Here is a 22,456-nt window from a genome sequence, read left to right as displayed (position 1 = left end):
ATGACATCAACCATATCTGAAGAATCTAGAATGTAAAAATATAAAATTTCTTGATAATTTCGGTTCTTCTCATTGTTTTTTATGGACTTCAGTTAGTATGTAAAATAAAACTATACTATTGTTTGCAATGGCTCCCAAATAACATTTTCACTTGAAACAGATAAATATCACTCCACAATTTTAATTAAGAGGCTGAGAATATGGTATAGAACCTTTGAAGGTAACGTGTTTAATTTGTGGTTATTTTATTTGAAGCAATTGAATTGGTTTATAACTTATGATGGTCTCACTGAGAACTGTTAAGCTTTCAACTTGCCTTGATCCAAAGCGCTCTGGTTTGAGTGTCTTGGTGTGTATATAAAGTAATTATAGCCTACAGCCTATAGCCTTGAGTACTATTACTATGCTAAGTGCTTTACAAGAATTATCTTGTTGAATTTCCACAACAGTGGCACATGGCACCACTATTGTCCCCATTCTGCAGATGAGAAAGAAAGTCAGCAAAGGAAACCTAATAATCAAGTTAAGAGCCAAAATGGCTTGAAGGATTGTATTCTCCAAATACTCAAGTACAAAGAGTTTAGTAGTAATGACAAATCATTTAATCTTATATAATACATTTTTTTAAATCTAATATCTTTCATTTGTTCATCATTAAGAAAGAGAAGAGTTGAAATTGCTGGAGTATCTTTGGATCACCCCTATGTTTGAACCTACAAACATTAGTACCAAGTAAGTGTTTCTCATATAGGTTTACTGCAGAATTTCTTTTTTTATCTTTATTTATTTTTAATATGAAATTTATTGTCAAATTGGTTTCCATACAACACCCAGTGCTTATCCCAACAGGTGCCCTCCTCAATACCCATCACCCACCCACTCCTCCCTCCCACCCCCCACCAACCCTCAGTTTGTTCTCAGTTTTTAAGAGTCTCTTATGTTTTGGCTCCCTCCCTCTCTAACCTCTTATTTTTTTTTTCCTTCCCCTCCCCCATGGTCTTCTGTTAAGTTTCTCAGGATCCACATAAGAGTGAAAACATATGGTATCTGTCTTTCTCTGTATGACTTATTTCACTTAGCATAACACTCTCTAGTTCCATCCAGGTTGCTACAAAAGGCCTTATTTCATTCTTTCTCATTGCCACGTAGTATTCCATTGTGTGTATAAATCACAATTTCTTTATCCATTCATCAGTTGATGGACATTTAGGCTCTTTCCATAATTTGGCTACTGTTGAGAGTGCTGCTACAAACATTGTGACACAAGTGCCCCTCTGCATCAGCACTCCTGTATCCCTTGGGTAAATTCCTAGCAGTGCTATTGCTGGGTCATAGGATAGGTGTATTTTTAATTTTTTGAGGAACCTCCACACTGTTTTCCAGAGTGGCTGCACCAGTTTGCATTTCCACCAACAGTGCAAGAGCGTTCCCTTTTCTCCACATCCTCGCCAGCATCTATAGTCTCCTGATTTGTTCATTTTAGCCACTCTGACTGGCATGAGGTGGTATCTCAGGGTGGTTTTGATTTGTATTTCCCTGATGAGGAGTGACGTTGAACATCTTTTCATGTGCCTGTTGGCCATCTGGATGTCTTCTTCTTTTTTTTTTTTTTTTTAATGCTTTGTAATCAGTATATTAAGGAGACATTCATACATTTCAAGAATTGCTTAATTCTGATACCCAGATTTAAGCTTGTGAACATGACTTTTAAACATACAATTAAAGCTATTCATCATAATTTGCTATACTACCAACATTAAATTACAGTTACTTCGGAACGTAAGTTAAATTGTTTAAAGTAAGCCTGTAACATACCTAAAAAACACCTTCCTAGCTCATACATGCAAATTTACTTTTCTGTGTAAATATCTCTTCACTCTAAGTTACCCTGCTCCCATAGTCGCTACTCTGAAGCTTATCATGGTCCAAAGAGAAGGGAAAAAAATGTAACCAGGACTGGTGTGTGTCTATATATATATATATTATATATATATATATATAATATATATATATATAATATATATATATATTTAAAAAAAAGATGGCACAGCAGAAGGGAATGCAGTTCTACAAGTGCAAGCCCTCAAACAGCAGATTATGATAAACCCCTTCTTTAGAAAGGTATCCTTTCCACCACTGATACCACAGGCCAAATTACACAGCATGCCATCTTTAAGTAACAGTTGAGGCAACAGAATAAATGCAGAAGCATCACAATGAATCCCACTTAATAGAACTACAGACCAACACTTCTCTACAAATTCTTTTTCTGATTGCCAATTAAACACAAGTTTTAACTTCATAGCTTAACAATTAAGGGTCATACACTGAAGTCAATACATTTACCTAGCATTTTCAGTCTAAACTAGTTCATGTACATAGAGCTGAGATCAATTACAAGGTCGGGCCTCTAACAAATGCTAGGGGAGATTTTTTAAAAGTAGTTTTTACAAGTATTAAACTTATCTTGCACACTGAAGTCATCATACATACAGGGCAAAGTCAGAGCTTTTATATTTTTTATTCTTCATTTAACTTTTAAAACACTACTATAGTTGAATATTAAAACAAAAACAATAATAGCAAGTAGTGAGCTATGATTATAGTCCTTCATTCGTTCACTACTGCATATAAAATGCCAGCAGTGTTCTTCACTGGCCCCATTAAGAGGTCTGACACTGAACACCTCCCCTAGGGTGATGTTCATCATCCTCATAGCTTCTCCATTGTAATGGCGCCTTCTTTCCTGATTTGGATCAAAGTCCACCAGTTCTACCTGGTCCATTTCATCAGTCTCTTCTACTTCCTTCCTCTCAGGTAGGAGCTTTTCTAGCAAAGACAGTTTATCAGGAGAGAGAAAGCCATTCTCAGGGAAGTTTACCTTAAATTCGATGATTAGGCGACCCTTTTCGTATGGTCTACGATAAATTGGCATGCCTTCATTCAGCACACACTTGATATCTCCATGCTTGACAATCTGACCTGGATGAGAGGTAATGACAATGGTTCTGTTGTCTAGAGTAGATATTTGCTTTTGAAAGCCGCACAGTGCTTCAACCAGCTGTATGTCCATACACATGAAAAGATCCTCTCCTCGCCTAGTAAAAACAGCATGGTCCTTCTGATCTAAAACAATGATGATATCTCCTGGTTCCAGTCCAGGTTCTTGGTCTCCTTCACCATGGAAAGTTATCTTCTGGCCATCTTTCATGCCTTTGTCAATATGAACTTCTAGAATCTTCTTTTTTCGAGCTATCTTCCTTCCATTGCAGCTTTTACATCTGTCTTTAGGACTGATCCGTTCCCCATGGCCCTGGCACTCCATGCACACAGATTGAATTTGCTGAACCATTCTAGGTCCTATCTGATGAATTCTTATTTTCATTCCAGTACCTCGGCAATAGGGACAACATTCTACCTCTCCTTTCTTACCACCTCGGCCTTCACATTTGTCGCAAATCACATTCTTTTGCAGAGCTAGTTTTCTTGTTGCACCATTATATAAATCTTCTAAGGTTACAGAGAGCTGATGCACAACATTTTTACCTCTCCTCTCTCTCTGCATCCTTCCTCCTCCTCCAAAAAACATATCAAAGATGTCCATGGGGGAGCCAAAACCACCACCTGCTCCACCTTCTTTAATTGCCTGTTCTCCTCCTGTGTCATATAATTCCCTTTTCTTCGCATCTGAGAGCACTTCATAAGCTTGACAAATCTGTTTAAACTTCTCTCCTTCATTTGGATTCTTGTCAGGGTGGTACTTCAAAGCCAATTTCCTGTAAGCCTTTTTCAATTCTTCCTGGGTGGCATTGGGTTTGACCCCCAAAACATCATAGTAAGTAGTTTCTTTCACCATTTTCTACAGCCAGTGAGGGGGCCGAGGCCGGTGTGGGGGAGCGGGAAGGAGCGCATTGCTGGACGCAGCTTGGGCAGCCGCCGCTCCTCCGCTTTTCAGCGAGTGTTCTGGAAAGTTCCCTGGATGTCTTCTTTAGAGAAGTGTCCATTCAAAGTTCTAGAATGTCCATGTCTCTGCAGATTATGGATTGCCTTAGTTTCTATGATAAGAAGTAATTCTACTGCATAATAATAATTCTCAAAGTATATTAAAATTTATTATAGTTGTATATTGCATCATTACATGCATTATATGGAAAAGCATTATATGCATTATATGGAAAACAATGCATTGCATTATGTCATCATATTTAACTAGCTAATTGTGAACCTGTTTCTCTTGTTTGTAAGCAACTTGGTTTCCTGGCAGCTCAAGGAGGTTGTTAGTTGCATAATTTTTCACAACCAATAAGTGAAGAACCAGGATTCAAACGCAGTCCTGAATGACTCCAGAAACATGCCCTTCACCCCAAGTCAAGATTTACTTTATAATCACACTCCTTTTATCTAAGTTTGAATTGTAAATTTACCAAATATATTGGAGTCACTGTATATGTAAGAGTGTAAAGAACATACCTTAGAAAGTTGTGTGCCAGAAGAAACTGGATGTACATGACTCATCATCATTGTCTAGAGAACCATCACCCTGTGCTATAGTCATATGAAATTATTTATGGAAACTCAGTCAAACAAAATATAGGGGGGATGTATTGTTTATACATATAATAATATGTTAAGTGAGGTTTTCTTTTCTGTTTTGATTGAATACCCAAGGAAAGAGATGGCTCTTATTCTCACCTTCCAAAGTGAGATGTGAATCTACTTGGCCTGAACTGCTAAAGAAGATGGTCAAAAATCAATTGGAGTCTTCAGCTTTCTGCCAAGATAGAATAACAGGGGTCAGTTTTACCTTCTTTCCTGGGAGGGGGTGCATAGTTCCTGTTCCCACTGGGCCCCCCAGGAAAAAATCTCATGATGTATAAGACTCTGTATAGAGTACTCAGAAGGGTTCAGTTCAGCACTAAGGAATGATTAGCCCCAGAATGACCACTACTCTGATACCACCTTTTCTAAGTTATGTAACCACAATAAGATGTCACTATACAACTATTGAGCAACTAGGGAAAAAAATCTGACCATACCAAATATTGGTGAGGATGTGTAGGAATTGGAACTCTCAGACACCACTGGTGGGAATGTAACATGCTATGCCCATTTGAAAAACAGGCAGTATCTTATAAAGTTAAATGTGCCCCAGCCATCTCACTGCTTGGTACTTGCATAGGAGAATGAAAAATTATCTTTACAAAGCCTTATACTTAAATGTTTGTAGCAGCTTTATTTACAACAGCCTCAAGCTGGAAACAACCAAGATGTCCATTAATAGGTGAATAAACATATCATAGTATAGCCATACAATGCAATACTGGTCAGTGATAAAAAAGAGTGAACTATTGAACACTGAAATGAATGAATCTCAAAATACTATGCTGAATGAAAGAAGTCATACAAAAAAAGAGTGCATACTTGTACAACAACGTGAATGTACTTAATACTAATGAGATATATGCTCAAGAAGGGTTGAAATAATAAATTTTATGTCATGTATATCTTGCAATAAAAAAAAGCAAATACTGTGTGATTCTATTTATATACAAATCTAGAAAATCAGCTAATATATAGTGACAGAAAGAAGATCAGTCGTTTCTGGAGGGGCCAGCAAGGAGGGGGAAGGGTTACAAAGGGGGATGAGCCAACTGTTGGCTGTGATGGACATGTTCCTTATGTTGACTGTAGTGTGGCTTCATTGGTGTGTGAGTGTATGTCAAAACTTCGAATTGTACACTTTACATGCAATTTACTATATGCCAGTTATAGTTTAGTAAACATTCCTTTTTTATTTATATTTTTAAAAGTTTATTTATTTTTAGAGAGAGCAAGTGAGTCGGGGGGGCAGAGAGAGAAGGAGAGAGAATCCCAAGCATCCTCTCTGCTGTTAGTACAGAGCCTGATATGGGACTGAATCCTATGAACTGTGAAATCATGATCTGAGCTGAAATCAAGCATTGGAGGCTTAACCAACTAACCCATCCAGGCGCCCCAAGTTATTCCCTTTTTTTTTTTTTTTTTCAAAATCAAAAATAGTATTACTAATTCTGGTGTCTCTGAAGCACGAAAAAAAAAATAGAAAGAAAGAAAGAAAGAAAAGAAAAAAGAAAAAAAGAAACCACCCTTCCCACATTTCAGCCCCCAGTCCAGGCCAAGGGGCTGCCCCTGCAGGCAGTGCAGGCCCAGGGGCCAAGACAGTCCTGGCCACGGGCTCGAAACGGGACCAGCCCATGGGTTTGACTTCTAGGGCCTGGCTGGGAGGCTGCCTGCCTCAGTTTAGGGAGCCCAGGCCCTCGACTAGGGATGAGAGATCAGGGATCAAGGCCGGAGGTCTGGGCCACTTAGATCCGTCCCTTTTTTAAAAGTGACTTCAGCTGCTCACCGCCCCCCCCCCCCCATTTTTAATCTCAGAGATTTAAAAATGCCAAAAAAATTGGACATTAAGAAGAAGACTTCTTTAGAACTTCTGACTGTGTTCAGAATCCTCTTCTCTATTGAGATAGAGCAGGAGTGTCTATATCATCCACCCAAGAGGAGCTTCAACAAATAATTTGAAAAGCTTGATATGTGACTCCTGCATTTTGAGGGGTGCTGTGGATTGGTTTTTGACTCACATCTGAGACATCTTAAGAGTGAGAGATTGGGTGAATGACCTGGCAGAGCAGAAGACTGAGTGTTATTAAGTAACTGCCCTGCTATAGACTTGGGGTCAAAATAACACATTTTGCCTGAGTCTATCTTGTAGTATATTTATGGCAGTCCTTTAGGGTGATGGGAACCCAACAAAGAGGTTCAGAGGTGTACCGTGGAGACCCAGGGGTTGAAGAAGGAATCTTAACTGGCTAGTCAAACTACTCACCACTTCTAGCAACTACAAAGAGTCTCTCTAAAGAATCCTCAACGATCCTCTTCAAAGGAAGAATGAGCTCTCATACCCAAGTTGACTCAGAAAACCAATCCAGCTATTATACTAGCAGAAACATTTTAAATACAGATCAGAGACATTTTTGAGACGTAAGTGACCTAAGTTTATATTAACTGTTTTAAATTGTACCCAGGATTTGTTTTAATCAGGTATGGTAAGACATACAGACATGACATACAGATTTTCATAAAGGAAAAAAAAAATCTTTTTAATGTTAGTTTATTTTTGAGAGAGAGAGTAAGAGAGCGTGTGCAGGCGAGGGACAGGGAGAGAGGGGAACAGGGGATCTGAAGCAGGCTCTGCGTTGACAGCAGAGAGCCCAATGTGGGCTCCAACTCATGAAGAGTGAGATCATGGCCTAAGCTGAAGTCATACATTTAACCGACTGAGCCACCCAAGTGCCCCAAAGGAAAAAAATTTTTATATGCACGGATTCCTGGATGCAGGAGGCATGGCATGCCACACAGGACAACAAGAGAAAGCAACAGGGTTGGTTAGGAGGCAGAGGAAGTGGGGGGATAATGTGGGCAAGAGCCTTCATGGTGGTTTCCATGGGAAAGATAAATCAGAGAAAGCAGGTTTGGAGTTAGCTAGTTTGAATAGTTTCAGTGGGCCCTGAGGTGTAGGGGTTTCTCCTACTTGTCTGGTACCTGACACTGGGGTGATTAGGGGAAGTGGATAGTGGCTTGGGATGTGAGAGCCCCTGAGATCCCAGTAAAGGTGGTGGTTGGGGGTAAGAGCTCTGGATTGGTTGTTTTGCTTTTGAAGAGCATGCTGTTGGGTACATGTTTACTTTCCTAGGAATTAGCTAAACGCAGGAGGGATAGTCCCTTCTGGTGTCAGTAAGACCTCAAGATGTCAAAGCTAACAAAGTAAAAAACATGACTAATATACAACTAAGAGTAAGAAGATCAATATATTGTCCATGATTTAGACTAGGCCCAGGAATAGAATGAACCATGGAGCAAGTTTAATGATCAGAAGTACTTTTGGAATTATTAAAAAATACATTTTTATGAATTAAGGTTTCTGAAACTTTCTTGTGCATACAAATCACCAGGGATCTCATTAAAATGCAGATTCTTATTCAGTAGGTCTGGGTTAGGACCTAAGAGTCTGCATTTCTCACAAGCTATAGTGCTGCTGTTATAAGGTAACATAGCAAAGTTATAAGTGGCTGAATGAATAATGGTTAAGAATCTGGGTTAAAATTTGAGTTCTATTGCTTGTTAGTTGGATGATTCTTGGCAAGTTATTTAACATGTGGAAGCCTTATATTCCTTATCACAAAATGGGAGTAATAATAATCTATCACAGAAGATGTTGTGATAGTTGAATGAAGTATTACTTAACAGTGCTTAATGAGAGGCAGTAAAAAATAAGACAAGTGGCAGGGCAGGTGGGATTTCTAAGGAAATTTAGGGTTTCCTAAATTGCAAGTGTGGGATAATTTAAGGAATTCATCCTTGCAAGGATCCCTTTTGCCATCTATCTGACAAGGAGTTACTTGGTTTCTGTATTTCCAGGGAAGGGAAGAATTCACATGGAGGCCACTGCTTTGTTCATTTCAAAAAGTTTTTACTATTTGGAGATAAAATCAGCTCCTACTAGTTCTGTCCCCTGAGACAACATAAAAGTCTTACCGACCCCCTCTCATTTTTTCTGATATATCCAGAGATTCACATTTAACCAAACCAACTTAGTCATTCATGATACAGTAAGTCCTTGGTTTGCAAGCATAATTCATTCCAGAAACATGCTTGTAATCCAAAGCACTTGTATATCAACATGAATTTCCCCCACAAGAAATAACAGAAACTCAGATGATTTGTTCGACAACCCCAAAATATGCATATAAAAATGATTACAGTACTGTAATACAATACACAATAATAAAGAAAATACAAAATATGAAGAAAAATAAACAAATTAGCCTGCAGTTACTTTTGAAAACCTTCATGGCTGGTGTGAGGGAGATAAGAGAGGATGTTATTATGTAGGACAACTTTCACTATCACGAATGGAATCGCTGCTCTCTATTGGCTCTAAATTGCACTGTATGTTTCCTTAGTGTCTGTCCACTCAAATGTTTCTGCTTTGTCTGTAGAGCTATGGTGGATGCTAATGATATTTTTCTAGTGTTAAAGTCCTGTGGAAAAAATTATGTTAGATCCATAGGAATGAACATCAGAAAGACTGAAAATCTATTGTTTGTTCTTAAAATCAAAAATCTCTCTGCCACTTATTGGGTAGCTGATCTTTTCTGTCTTATTCTAGTCTAATCTTCAAATTTTGCAGTTCTTGTTTCATAGTCTTCTTTTAAATATTAAATGAGATAATCATATGAGGTACTTTGTGTCTTCCAGAGTACAATATCAAAGTAGAAAACTAAAGAAGTTGACTATGGTCTTGCTGAGGGCTTCTTCTATCTCATTCACTCCCCTTTTGTGGACCACAATATTGAGATACCAGAAAAAGTGCTGAAGAACTTACACCCCCCCCACCACTAACCACATGTCTCCAAGGATACATGTCTTCCGAGGATGGGGAACGCCATGTTCTACTTAATGTTGTGATCTTTCAAATATTTAGCTTATCAGATTCTGTGGACTTTTTTTTATAGACAAGAACAAAATGGCATATTTTGGGTAAAGTGGGATATCAGAAGAGTTTGAGGAAAGCAGCTGCAGTTGGGAGGGTGATGATAGCTTTTATGGCTACCCCAAATCTCTCTGGGCCTTAGCACTGGTGCTAAAAAAACAGATCCCAAAGTGAAGTATTAATATTTCCCCACATTTTGGAGGCTTTTTCTATTCTTGAAAGACTGATAAAATTACATGGAGGTAATACGTTTTCATTGTTTCCCCTGAACTTAAGCTCTTACACCTTCAACTTATATGTTATAGATAATGAAGACTATTAGCTTAAATATTACAAAAACTACATGCCATTTAAAGCAAGCACTTGGGCTCAAAACAAGCTCTGTTGCATTTAACATATCTATTCTAGAGACATTTTGTTGACCAGACAGCCCAATTAGGTTTGTAAAATAATGTCAAGAAGATCTGCCTTATATGTCCTCTGTTAATAGCCCTTACGACTCCATTAAATTTGCTGTTACACAGGAGTTATTGCTTATGTGGAGAGAACAGGAAATTGGTATATTGCACATAGAAAGCTGTTGCTTTCAAACCTGCCTTCCAGAATACTTAAAGGCATAGCAGCTGTCAATATAGCTCTTTGATAAAGCCATTTTCTTTGGTCAGCCTTTCCTTGCTAGAACTCCAGTAATTGAACAGGGTGTTATTGGGCCCTCTTGGAAATCTGCCTGAATCATTTGGAAAGGAAACACGTTTCAGTACTGACTTCAATAGAAACACAAAGTTTCTACATGAAAGATTTTTGCTTTTAGCTTGCACAGCCATATGGAGACTGAGAGGGTGGCCGATCACTCTCAGAACTGGTAGAGCATTCAAAGGATATCTGTCAACAAAGGCAGTGTGTTTGGGTATGTGAGGTCACCTGAGGTAGCCTTGTTTGGCATCCTGGAGATTGAATCTTTTACCTCTACCCTCTGCTGCAGTCTCCAGAGTGTGGCACATGAAGTATTTGGCCCAAGGTCTTCAGCCTTTTCAACAGACGGTAACTGAATAAGAAGAGAAGCTATGGAAGGTGTGATGCTTTAAGACTCTTTGATGGTAGCTTTCAAAAAAAAACAAAAAACAAAAAACCTACCGAAACTACCTTGCATTAGTTCAGATAAAGCTTGATGTGTTACATAAAGCCTGAAGTCTCTTTGAAATCTTAACATAAGAGAAATTTATTTCTTGAGCTTGGAAAGCCTCCTTGGTGAGGATGGGATGGCTGCTCCAAGCATGCTGTCAGAACTTAGGCTAAGAAGGCTGTGACATCTTCAATACAAGGCTTTAACTATTGCCTTTGTGGGCACCCAGCTGGCTTATGAGGAAAGAGAGCCAGTGAAGAGTCATGGGGGAGGTTCTTACTGCCAAGCCTAAAGTGGAGAATGTCACTTCCTCTCACATTCTGTTGGTCAGGGCCCAGTCACATGGCCACAGATAAATACAGAGGAAGCTGGGAATACACTTGGCTGTGTGCCCAGGGTGAAAGGAAATGGATATATAAATATTCATTTGGTATTTATTGGTAAATACCAATGGTAATTAGCTGGCCATGTAATGGTAATTGGTAAATAGCTGGCCAGTCTACCACATAGCTTAAGCCAAATGGGTTTATGACAAGAGTATAGAGGTTCTCACAGAATCCTACATCTTCAGGAAAGGACTGGTCCTAGAAATAAGACAGCTCTCTCTCTCTCTTTCTCCCTGTTTATTTTTGTGTCACTGTTTCATCCCACTATTTTTTTAAGCTGCTTCTTTATCCACAAGGCAGGATATGGCTGCTCCATAGCCCTGTTTTCTCACATTATAGTCTTGACTGCATGCATACATTAACTACTTTCCTAGTTTCAATTCCAAATTTATAAGCATGAGAATTTGATTGGCCTCAGCTGCCCTAGTTCAATTCAACTGAGACCAATAGTGAGGGTCCCAAAGTGCAAGCTTGGCTTCCACATTCCCCACCTTCCACTACTGTGATCTGTGGAAGGAGGCAGTTTTCAGAAATGGTTAGTTCTGAGCTGGACCACCAAAACTATCCAAATGTTAAAAGTTGCTCAGGACTTTTTAGCCACAGACTGTGTACTACAGGACGGCAAAAGGTGAGGCTCTTTTGGCTATAGCTCTGGTGTGTCCACTTCTGTCCCTGTCACCCACTTCTTTGTATTTGTCCCTTTGTGACATTTCATACATCCTTACTTAGCAAGTGACACCACCACTTCTATGTCTTGGGACAGAAAGAATCACTTCCGTGTATGTAAATATGTAACAGGTCTAATTTTTATTTAGAGCATTTTTCATTTTTTGTTATGCCAGCTCCTTCAAGCTAATAAAAGTAGTGACCTAAAAATTAAATTAATGAAGCATACAAGAGAATGCAGAAGCTAGGAAGGATTTTTCCTTATCCTGGAGTCCATGGTATTCTATCACTATTATGAAATATTCTGTTTTAAGATTTTTCTTATTTTTAAGGTGGAAGAAATATATATCCAGAAATGAATCTGTCTTACTCTGGTTTTCACTGTGATTTCATAAAATGCTTACTGTAGAATGGTGAATCAAGGCCTAGTTTGGCAATTCAATTAATGTCTTTGAGCCTCATCTGTAAAATAAGGATTGTAATACATACTGGGAAGATTAAATGTAATAGTTTATGTTAAAAAGTTTCGTAGAGTCTGCCACAAGTTAAACATAGAATTATAATATGACCCAACAATTCTACTCCTAGACATGATACTCCCAAGTAATTGAAAACAGGTGTCCAAACAAAAATTTGTACATGAATGTTCATAGCAAAACTGTTCACAAGAGCTAAAAGATGAAAACAGCACAAATGTCTGCCAAGTGGTAAAGGTAAATAGGTAGATAAGTAAATAAGCTGTGGTATGTCCGTACAATAAAATGTTGTTCATCCATGAAAAGGAATGAAGCCCTAATACATGATGCAAGATGAATGAATCTGAGAGCATGCTAAATGAAAGAAGACAAAACAAAACGTTACATATTGTATGATCTCATTTATATGAAATATTCAGAACAGGCAAATCTATAGGGATGGAAAACAGATTAGAGGTTTTCAGGGGCTGGGGGAAAGTGAAAATGGACAGTGATGGCCTGATGGAAACAGTTAGTGGTGACGACAGTGGTGATGATTGCACAGTATCATAAATGTACTTAATGCTATTGCATTGTACACTTTTCAGTGGGAAAAATGGTAAATTTTATGTTATTTCTACTTTATCACAGTAAAAAAGGGCACCTAAGTCCCCCAACCTCTTTTTTTTTTTTAATTTTTTTTTTTTCAACGTTTATTTATTTTTGGGACAGAGAGAGACACAGCATGAACGGGGGAGGGGCAGAGAGAGAGGGAGACACAGAATCGGAAACAGGCTGCAGCCTCTGAGCCATCAGCCCAGAGCCCGACGCGGGGCTCGAACTCACGGACCGCGAGATCGTGACCTGGCTGAAGTCGGACGCTTAACTGACTGCGCCACCCAGGCGCCCCCCAACCTCTTTTTTAAAAAAGCTTTGTAAGTACTAAAATGCTATATGAGTTTAGCTCATGAGTTTAGCTCATTTGCCTTTTATGAAAGTGGCTGTCTTAGGTAGCAGTAGGCATTTCATTTCTCCCTGGTATTTGGTGGTTTTTTCAAAACACCTCTCAATGACCCAGTTGAGGACCAATTCCAACCTTTGCCTCTTCAATTCAAAGTCCTTCTCCTCACTCCTACGAAGAAACCTTCATCATCGTTTCTTCAAGAAGGAAGAGAGGTAGAGAGATGCTGCTCCTAAGTTGTCCTCTAAATAATCAATGAGTTTTTGTTCAGCTAGTGGCTACCTAACTTTCTACAAAATAACGTAAAGATTAGGTTGCACACTCAAAAGGAACAAAGCAAGAAAAGGTCCCAAGTTCTGGATTGTGGTGGGGTTTATTAGTGCTTACCCCATTTCTGGTTCTCTCCTTTGTGTGGACTGGGCAGGACTAGACTTCCCAGCTCTCTGGGTGCCTAGGCAGGGTCATATGACTAATTCTACCAAATGACATGGAGACATTTAAGAGACAGTGCGTCATCCCTTACTCTTTCTTCCTCTGCTGCAATGACTCTTCTGCAGGGGACCATAGGGGAACAGAAAAACCCTGATAGGGTAGGGATACTGATAGGAATGATGTTGACTGATCTTCGAGGTTGAGCAGAAAAGGAAGGGTCTGCCTGTCTAAGATCAACCAGGATTCCTAGGGGAAATTGTCTCCAGGATATTCTAGTATCTAGATTACCTATTTCTCCAATCTCCCTAGAACTTCCACCCCTGCTCACATCAGTCAGTTTCAGGTGGTACATTACTAGCACCAGCCCTTGGGGATCAAGAGCTGGTCAGCACATAACCCCTGCCATCAGGAAGCACATGGTCCAATGGAAGAGACGAAAAAGGGGAGAGATGATTATAAAACAGTGAGGTGAGTATGGCCACTGAGGTCAATCGAGAGAGCTGTGGAGCACAAAAGTGAACCCTGTAACCCAGTCTGCTGGGCAGGGGGTTAGGGAAAGCTTCCTCAAAGAGGTAGCTACTAACCAGAACTGGGATGCATTGAGCTATGAGGAATTTGGAAGGTAGGTTTTGTTCTCACTCCAGGGATGGTGTCAGAGAAAAGGTGATTTGGGCATTTAGATTTATAAATGGAATTAGTTTCTCATTGAACATCATTGTATGTGGTGGAAACTCTAGTCCTATTGGTAGGATAGTTCCATTAGCAGTGATTCCAAGAGAGAGTAGAGAATGGTGGTTATGAGTTGTATGTGATCAGACAGACCATTTCAATGCTGGCTTAGTCTTTTTTTTTTTTTTTTTTTAACTGTATGAGTTTGGTAAAATTACTTCTTTATATCTCAACTTTTGTTTGTTCTTTAAATATGAAAATGTGGGTGATAATCTGTTGCTGGTTATGAAGTTTCTACCTCCAAAGCTTGATGGCATTTACAATGATACGGTTAAGTTGCTGATAGCAAGTTGTTTTAAGACCTTTGCTAACATACTGACATAGTGTCACTGGAAAAACACTACCAGTTTCCAAATAACTGACCCAAAAGAAACACAGGGGGATCCAAACTACTAAGGAGGGGGGGCTGAAACTTAATTTTAGCAGTGTTAAATTATTGCTGTCATTTTCTGGTCCCTACTAAAGAGGAAGCTGAAGTCAGATGCTTAACCAACTGAGCCCCCCAGGCACCCCAAGATACTTTTATAAAAATATATTTATTCATTTATTTTGAGAGAAAGAGAGAGAGTGTGTGCATGAGCAAGTGAGCAGGGAAGGGTAGAGAGAGAGGGAGAGAGAATTCCCAGTAGGCTCCACGCTCAGCACAGAGCCCGACCTGAGCCAAAACCAAGAGTCAGATATTTAACAAACTGAGCCACCCACATGCCCCCAAGATATGTTTTGTAAATAGGAATATAGTGCTTCTCTTATAGATCTCTTTCCTCATTTACCCTATTTTGAAGTTTATAACCAGTTGAGTTGTAACTCTGTGTTTGATCTTTGGCTTGATTAATATGTGCATGCTTCGGAGTTGGTTCTAGATAAGGATTCTGAGCGCACAGTCCTTTCATGAGCCTGTCCTTGGAATTCTCCTCTCTACCCAGCCCTGGTGGGGAGGAAACACTGGGCAGACACCCAGGTGCTGCTGAAGAGAAAGCTTAAGAGCAGAAACTGCTGCTTCTAGAACTTAAGTACAGGGACTGACTGTCATTAAATCTCTTTGCCTGTGGGTATAATACAGACTATTGTGCTGCAATGGGCAGCGGGAGGGAGATTCTACTCCTCAGACTCAGGTCTCAAGGAACTTCCAAAGCTGTATAATCAAGCACTTGAATAAGCTCTTAATGAGGCTGTCAATCTGCAGACCACATACCTTGGCAGAAATTGGGACATGCTAAGTGGAAGGAATTAATCAAGATTTGTGAATTGGATGGTGGGTCACTTGCCTTCTAATGTTTGAAAAGGAATGAGGAGCTGAAAGTGAGCATTACTTTGGTGTCAAGGTAAGTGGATATTAAATATGTGACCCTCCCTGACAGCTTCAGGCGGCTTCACAGAGAGTTAAACTTATGGGATGGCATGGTAATTAATGTCAAGAAGCTGTTATAAGTTGACATCGTTCTGAAAAGCACAGAGTCTGAAAGGAGTGAGTATATTTCTGGAAAAGATATTTTTCAGGTTTTAGTGGGCTGAGGTGTTCTTTCCAGGTGGTGCTTTATGATGTCACATTAATCAAGGAGGGTCTTTGCACATCCGCAAGTGTGAAGACCGTAAATCGTGGGCCTGTTCCCTGCTCTCTGGTAGAGTCCTGGAGATAAGGACACGGGGTGTCTAGTGAATCCTAACGACACAGATGCTCCTTTAGGTTGTTTTTCAAGGTGATGTTTGCAAAATAGATGGCAGAACGTGTGTAATAATCGTCAGTGCTTTAAGTTCTAAAAGGAAAAAACTAATCCAGTCAGTGGCAGAACAAAGTTCTATATTTACATTTTTTAATTAACTAAGAAATGAGTAACAGTCTCTATTTAGAACTCTCTAAACTCTACTTTAACTCTTTTGACTCTTCCTGACCTCCTTTGCCTTACCCTTCGGTGACCTCTTAATGAAAAGAAGAAAACCTAGTCTAGTCTCTGCCTTTTGCCTTCTTTAGTGCCCCAATCCATAATTACCCCTATTTTGTTCCTCCCTTTTCTTCATTAAAGCTCTGGTAGATGTTGTAGGCACAGGATCCAGGTCCCATTTTCAGTCAGTATGCACATACTCCCTGCTGCTTCGAGTGGCCATAGTAATGGTTAATACCCTCCAACCTTCTCTGGGGACCTGCCTGCTCTGTAGCCCAGAGGATTCTGGGATTTACATCCTCTTCACCTGATGCTGATGACTGACTGATAATGGGTACAAAGCCTGGCCTCCTTGCCTGAAGTTGGGACAGTGGTGGATCAGGCCATGAGTAGACAATCTGAAAGCACATCCTTTTGTGTTTATTCTGCTTTGCTCAGTCCTTTGTAGGGCCTTCCCAAGAAGCACTTCCTCAGTTACATGCCTGTATCTCTCACTTATTTCTAGGATCTCTACCTAACCAACTCTGGTCCATCTCAGTCTTTCGAGAATATTTACATATGAATAAGGTTATTGCACACACATATCTAAGAGTTCACAGGTTCTCAAAGTCCTATTCATTTTATAAGAAGTCCCTTATCAGCAGCTCTAATCAGTGAAATTTCATTTGCTTAGTAATAGACTTCACATTTTTAGACAGTGTGGGAGACAGTTTTCATGGGAATTGTTACTGATCCTACTTATCTTTTTAGAACAACCTATCATTAAGGCCACAAAATGGTTGATACCATAAATATAAGATTATAAAACTTAAAAAAAATTATTAGAAGATATAAGAGAACGTAGTTATGAGGAATTATCCTTTACAACCCTAGGATGGATCAATGCCTACTATTGTAGTAAAGGTAATCTTGCCAGCAGGTGAATGCTAGGTAGGGTTTCCTATTGGTGTCTTGTAAGCTGCCCTTTGTAAGTCACATGGAGCATTGCAGAGTTACTATTGGTTGTTCAGTGGGGAACGGCAGTGATCACAATAGGAATGAGAAATACGACACATGAAATAAAGAGACATAGTCAAGTGTAGTCTTGTATGTTACAGTCAGTGTTAGAACATGCACTTTTTGCAACACAAACTTACTTGAACCGCATAGCTATGTTCCCAATAAGGAAAGTAGTTTATCATTAAAATGGATGATTGAATGAATGTTCCTCTTTTTTTCCTGTTAGAAGAACACAATTGTTTAAAAAAAAATGCAAACAATCTAGAAGAATAAAATGTAAAAGTAGAAAACTTCTTTGTCTTTTACTTTATATTTCTACTCTAATATTAAAAGAGACAGGCACCATTTTTACTTAACACTTTATCCTTCCAAATATTTTTTGTACACACAAATATGTAATTAGATGGGTCTATTCTCACATTACCACAAAGGCACAGTTATAGCTTTTCTAAACCTCTATATGTAATTGTATTATAATTTTGTTCTTCAACAAAATTCCCACTTCATTCATCAGTATATCATCTATATCCTTTTGTGTTGGTGCATGTGGAGCTACCAGTTTATTTTTTAAATAACTACATACTGTATTGTAGATACATTTGGAAGGAGAGTTACTGAATTAGGTTTACTGAACTCTCCAACCATTTGGAAGGAGAGTTACTGACTTAGGTTTCTCTCAAGGTCTTTAGCAATACGAAAGTGGTTACTGGCTAACATAGTTAAAATCTTAGTCATATTTTTAGAAAGTCAGAATAGGAACCAAATCACCAACTAAATGTTTGCTGTGTATTGCGAATCACTAACGGAACTTGTAAATGTTTGCTCTCTATTGCAAATCACTAACTTGCATTCAAAGGTTCCTTTTTCTATTAGTCTGCTTTGGGTTTTTTGTTTGTTTATTTTTACAATTATTATTTCAAAGTTGGAAATCAGTATTTACCTGTTCTGTGCTATGTTCTAGGAAATTTGAGAAAGAAGAACTCTAGAGTCAGGCAGACTGACTGTAAATCCTTGTTCTAACTATTTTCAACTATATGATCTTGGAAAATCATTTATACCTTTCAATTTGCCTTCTTTGTAAAATGGAAACAATAATCTTTAGCTCATAGGCTGTTTTCACTATTAAATGAAACACTGTATATAACATCAGTCAGCACAGTATCAAGTTGTAGGTTCTCAATAGAGTTTTAATTATCAAATTTTATATATTAGATTAAAAACATAAAGTTGTTGATATTCAGTCATTTTTTTTACTTACAAAAAAAGGGCGATTTCAAATGGTTTAACTATATATATATGTGTGTGTGTGTATATATACACATATATACATATACACACACATATATGTAACATATATATGTAACATATGTGTAACATATATATATATATATACATATACACACACACACATATATATGTAACATATATATGTGTTAACACTTCATAGTGACTGCCATCAAAGACTCTTCATTGAGGGGACAGTAAACTTAGATATGTTTTTCAATTGCTATTTTAAGGCTAAATAATCAATATAAGACATGAGGGATTCTAATATAATATAACAATGATAATAATAATAATATAATATAATATAAGCTGGAATAATTAGGGATGACTTAATGGAGCTATTAGATCCGATGTTGACTTTGAGAGATGGGTAGGATCAGATGGCTGGAGAAACAATAGAATATTCCAAAAGTTATAGGTTGATTAAACTATCTTTTTCAGGGATAGATGAATGACATAGTAAACATTGAGAACTTAGAATGTTAATGCCAGATAGAACTTGTAAAATATTTAGTTCAACTATTTGATATAACAGATAAGGAAAGAGGCCTATAGAATTTAAATGACTTGCCCAACATCATATAATTGGTCAGCTGCAAAACTGCTGAGAAAAGGGTGATAAGTACCATCATTAGTCACTAGCAAGAAATGGAGATAATTTTAGGGTTTTGAATAAACAGTTATCAACGATTTTTTTAAAAGTAAATTTAAAGTTTTATTTATTTTTGAGAGAGGGGCAGAGAGAGAGGGAGACACAGAATCCATGAAGCAGGGTCCAGGCTCTGATCTGTCGGCACAGAGTCTGATGTGGGGCTCGAACCCATGAACCATGAGATCGTGCCCTGAGCCAAAGTCGGATGCTTAAGTGACTGAGCCACCCAGGCACCCCATCAAGGATATTTTTAAAACTTTAAATCAATCTTTTGAGTAATACATGCTGTGATGATTGAGAACAAATAAAACATGTTGATGGAAGTAAAGGATGCAGAGGGAAATGGCAAGCATTTGAACAAAAATTAATATATGCCCAGGGGCTATGCAAACCATTGAATGATAAACACAATAGAGGCTTTATAGAGACCATGTAAATGAAGGAGCAGAGCTGAGAGTAATCAAGGGTGAGCAAGAGGCATATGCAAGGTATAAAACATTCGGGATAGAAGAGGCTGGAAGAGATTACAGAATAAATTTAGAGAGTGTACAAAAGCTCAGGCAAATCGAAGGTGGAAAATGAAGGGAAGATTGCACAAGAGGATTGATAATAAGGTGTGTTTCAAGAACATGAAAACAAGATGTCTGTAGAGAAGGCAAGAGTCTCTCACAGGTGGCAAAAGTAATTTATTGAGAGAAGGGGTAGAATTTCTGAACAAGGTAATTAAATGACTCAGTTGTCTTAAGCATTAATGATGTCAGGAGTGGACGTACATCTCTCAGAGGAAAAACTGGGAGAAATCAGGCCTATATTAGCAAAGCTAGAAAGGAAATGGATTGAGGATTTTGGAGACTTATATAAGCTTGAATGAAACATGATTCCTCTAGGGAATCTAACAAGCTTCCTGATACTATGAAGGTTGTTGAACTTGTCAGGACCTCAGTTTTCTTAGCTATAAATTGAAGGGGTTGGACAAGATGAACTTTAAGATGACTTTACTCAAAATGTGGCCCATGAAACAGTAGATCCGTGTTCTATTTGTTACCAGCCTGGAAAAATTAGTACAGATTTTGAGAATGTTTAGGAACTTTTATAGCAATTTGACATTGTGGTAGTAACATCGAAGCATGTGATTTTATGTTTTACAAAGTATTGGTCTACAGTGGATTTGACATTTAAAAAAATGGTCCTTCACTGTAGATAGATTGGCAATAATTATTTTAAAACATTTTTCAACTTTAAAAGTTATGCTTACATATTTTCAGTGATTCAAACTTCCCTGAGCTATGGAGAAGTCTGATTCATTCTAGTATTAACTTGCTAGGGCTGCCGTAACAAAATATTACAGACTGGGTGGCTTAAACACAGAAATTTATTTTCTCACAGTTCTGGAGGCTGAAAGTCCAAGACCAACGTGTCAGCAGGTTTAGTTTCTCCTGAGGCCTCTTTCCTTGGCTTGCAAATGGCCACCTTCTTGCTGTATCTTCACCTGGGCTTTCCTCTGTATGTATGCTTCCTTAGCGTCTCTCTGTGTGTCTTAATCTTATAAGGACACCAGTCAGATTGTGTTAGGGCTTTCCTTTTAATAGGCTTTTAGCTTAATTACCTCTTTAAAGGCCCTGTCTCCAAATACAGTCACATTGTGAGACTAGGAGTTAGGGCTTCAATGTATGAATTTGGGGGACATAATTCAGCTCATATCAATGCTAAAGCAAACTTCATTTCCAAATCATGATTTTATAACAGCCTAAGCGACTGATGGATATTTTGGGGGTTTCTTTGGTTTTTGTTTATTTTTACCTAATGACCACCAATATAAGAATTGGTTATGATATGTTTTCATTTAATTTCAATTTAGGTATATTTTTTCCTCAAACAATGCCCCCATTCCAAATAAATTAACTATGCACAACTGAAAGATAATGATGCATTTGATTTTTTTTCTATCCTCCCATCATATAGCAGTCTATCTATATTTTGTTATCCAAATTCCCTATATGCTGTCATTTTTTTCCTTTTATTTAAATCAATTTTTAGGAATCTCACATTAATCTCATAAGCTAAATTTCTAGAAGAAGATCTACTGGGTCAATGAATAGAGTATTTCTAAGGGTCTTCTTATCTACTACAAATTGCTCTACAATCAGAAGTATAAATTGCCCTCTTCCTGGTAATGTGTGATAATATCTGTTTGGTTTTTTTTTTCTGTATTCTTGCCAGAATCGATGATTATCATTAAACAAATTGGAAAGGTGGAATGTGATACATTATTTTTGTGTATGTATTTCTTATCACAGATAAAAGTCACACCATTTTTCAAGTTTATTGATTACTGTGTTTCTTAGTCTGTGAATTGCCATTCAGTTTAGTATGATGTGCTTTCAAAGAGGACAAAGGACATATTGCCCTATAATAATTTTACCTTGTGGTGAGAAATGGGCGTAAATTCAAAGTACTGTAAAGCTTTATAAACTTGTTTGCATTTTCTTTTTCCTCCCCAACTTTTCCTGGTTTCCATTAATCTACTCTGTTGAATAACTTCTCTGTGCTTGCCTGTGGAGGTCCAGAATGCAAAGTGTGTTGAGAAATGCATCACAAAGTTCAACACCCAGGCTATTTTCAAGCCAGATCTTAAAGAAAGGAAATCTCTAAATTCATCAGAAAGAATATGAATTAAACTTGAAATTTTTACTTTGTCACATCTTATCTGTACTGTGCAGATATGTCTCTGCATTAACATTTTTGCTCAACAAGAAATAGACATGGAGCCCAGAAACTCTGAAGAACAAGACTGAGATGTGACTTGATTTTCTTTGGCTTCCTACACACTTTGCCTGTGAAGTAATAAATACTTCAGTTTACCTTGCAGTCTATCTTGTGCACGATTTATGTCTGACAGATGGACTGAGACAGACTTTTCTTGTATTGCCAGGCCTTCAAGGGGTGTTCTGGGGGCCTACACATAAACCCTCACCTCCCTGAGAAGCCAGTGTTGAGTTTGTCTGTGTTACACAAAGGACGACTGAATTCCTGAGAACATTTTTCATTACATGAAGAAACCACTTCCTGTCACACAACCAGGAGAACTTTGTGCAAAAGGTAGAGAGGTGAGAGAGAAAAAGTTTGGAAGAACTGAGAGTGGGGGAAAAGAGCATCTGGAGACCAATTACAAGTAAAGAATTACTTACGATGGTAAATTTGCAGCTCTCTGGCTGAATTTGGGTTACAAATATTTTTGGACAGTAAGATTTGCATCTTGTTCCATTTTTGGGGGTTGTTACCCACACATAAAATAAATTTTACCATTGTACAGGGACTACAGACACCTGGGTGGCTCAGTCGGTTAGGCCTCTGACT

General features: G+C 38.3%; 1 long non-coding RNA gene and 1 pseudogene across 1 annotated transcript in view; one reads left to right on the top strand and one right to left on the bottom strand.

The window, feature by feature from the left end:
- Positions 1-22,456, top strand: part of LOC147574755 (uncharacterized) — a 140,160-nt gene that overhangs the window by 2,198 nt on the left and 115,506 nt on the right. Inside the window, exon 3 of the long non-coding RNA XR_015243293.1 lies at positions 660-732. This is a non-coding gene — a long non-coding RNA (uncharacterized LOC147574755). The remainder of the gene's footprint in view (positions 1-659; positions 733-22,456) is intronic.
- Positions 2,155-3,969, bottom strand: LOC112868608 (dnaJ homolog subfamily A member 1 pseudogene; annotated as a pseudogene).

This window comes from Puma concolor, chromosome D4 (assembly GCF_028749965.1).
Source record: "Puma concolor isolate L17-30 chromosome D4, mPumCon1.1.hap2, whole genome shotgun sequence".
Classification (NCBI taxonomy): domain Eukaryota; kingdom Metazoa; phylum Chordata; class Mammalia; order Carnivora; family Felidae; genus Puma; species Puma concolor.
The sequence above is the reverse complement of the archived record's forward strand: the minus strand, read 5'-3'. Positions and strand labels throughout refer to the sequence as shown.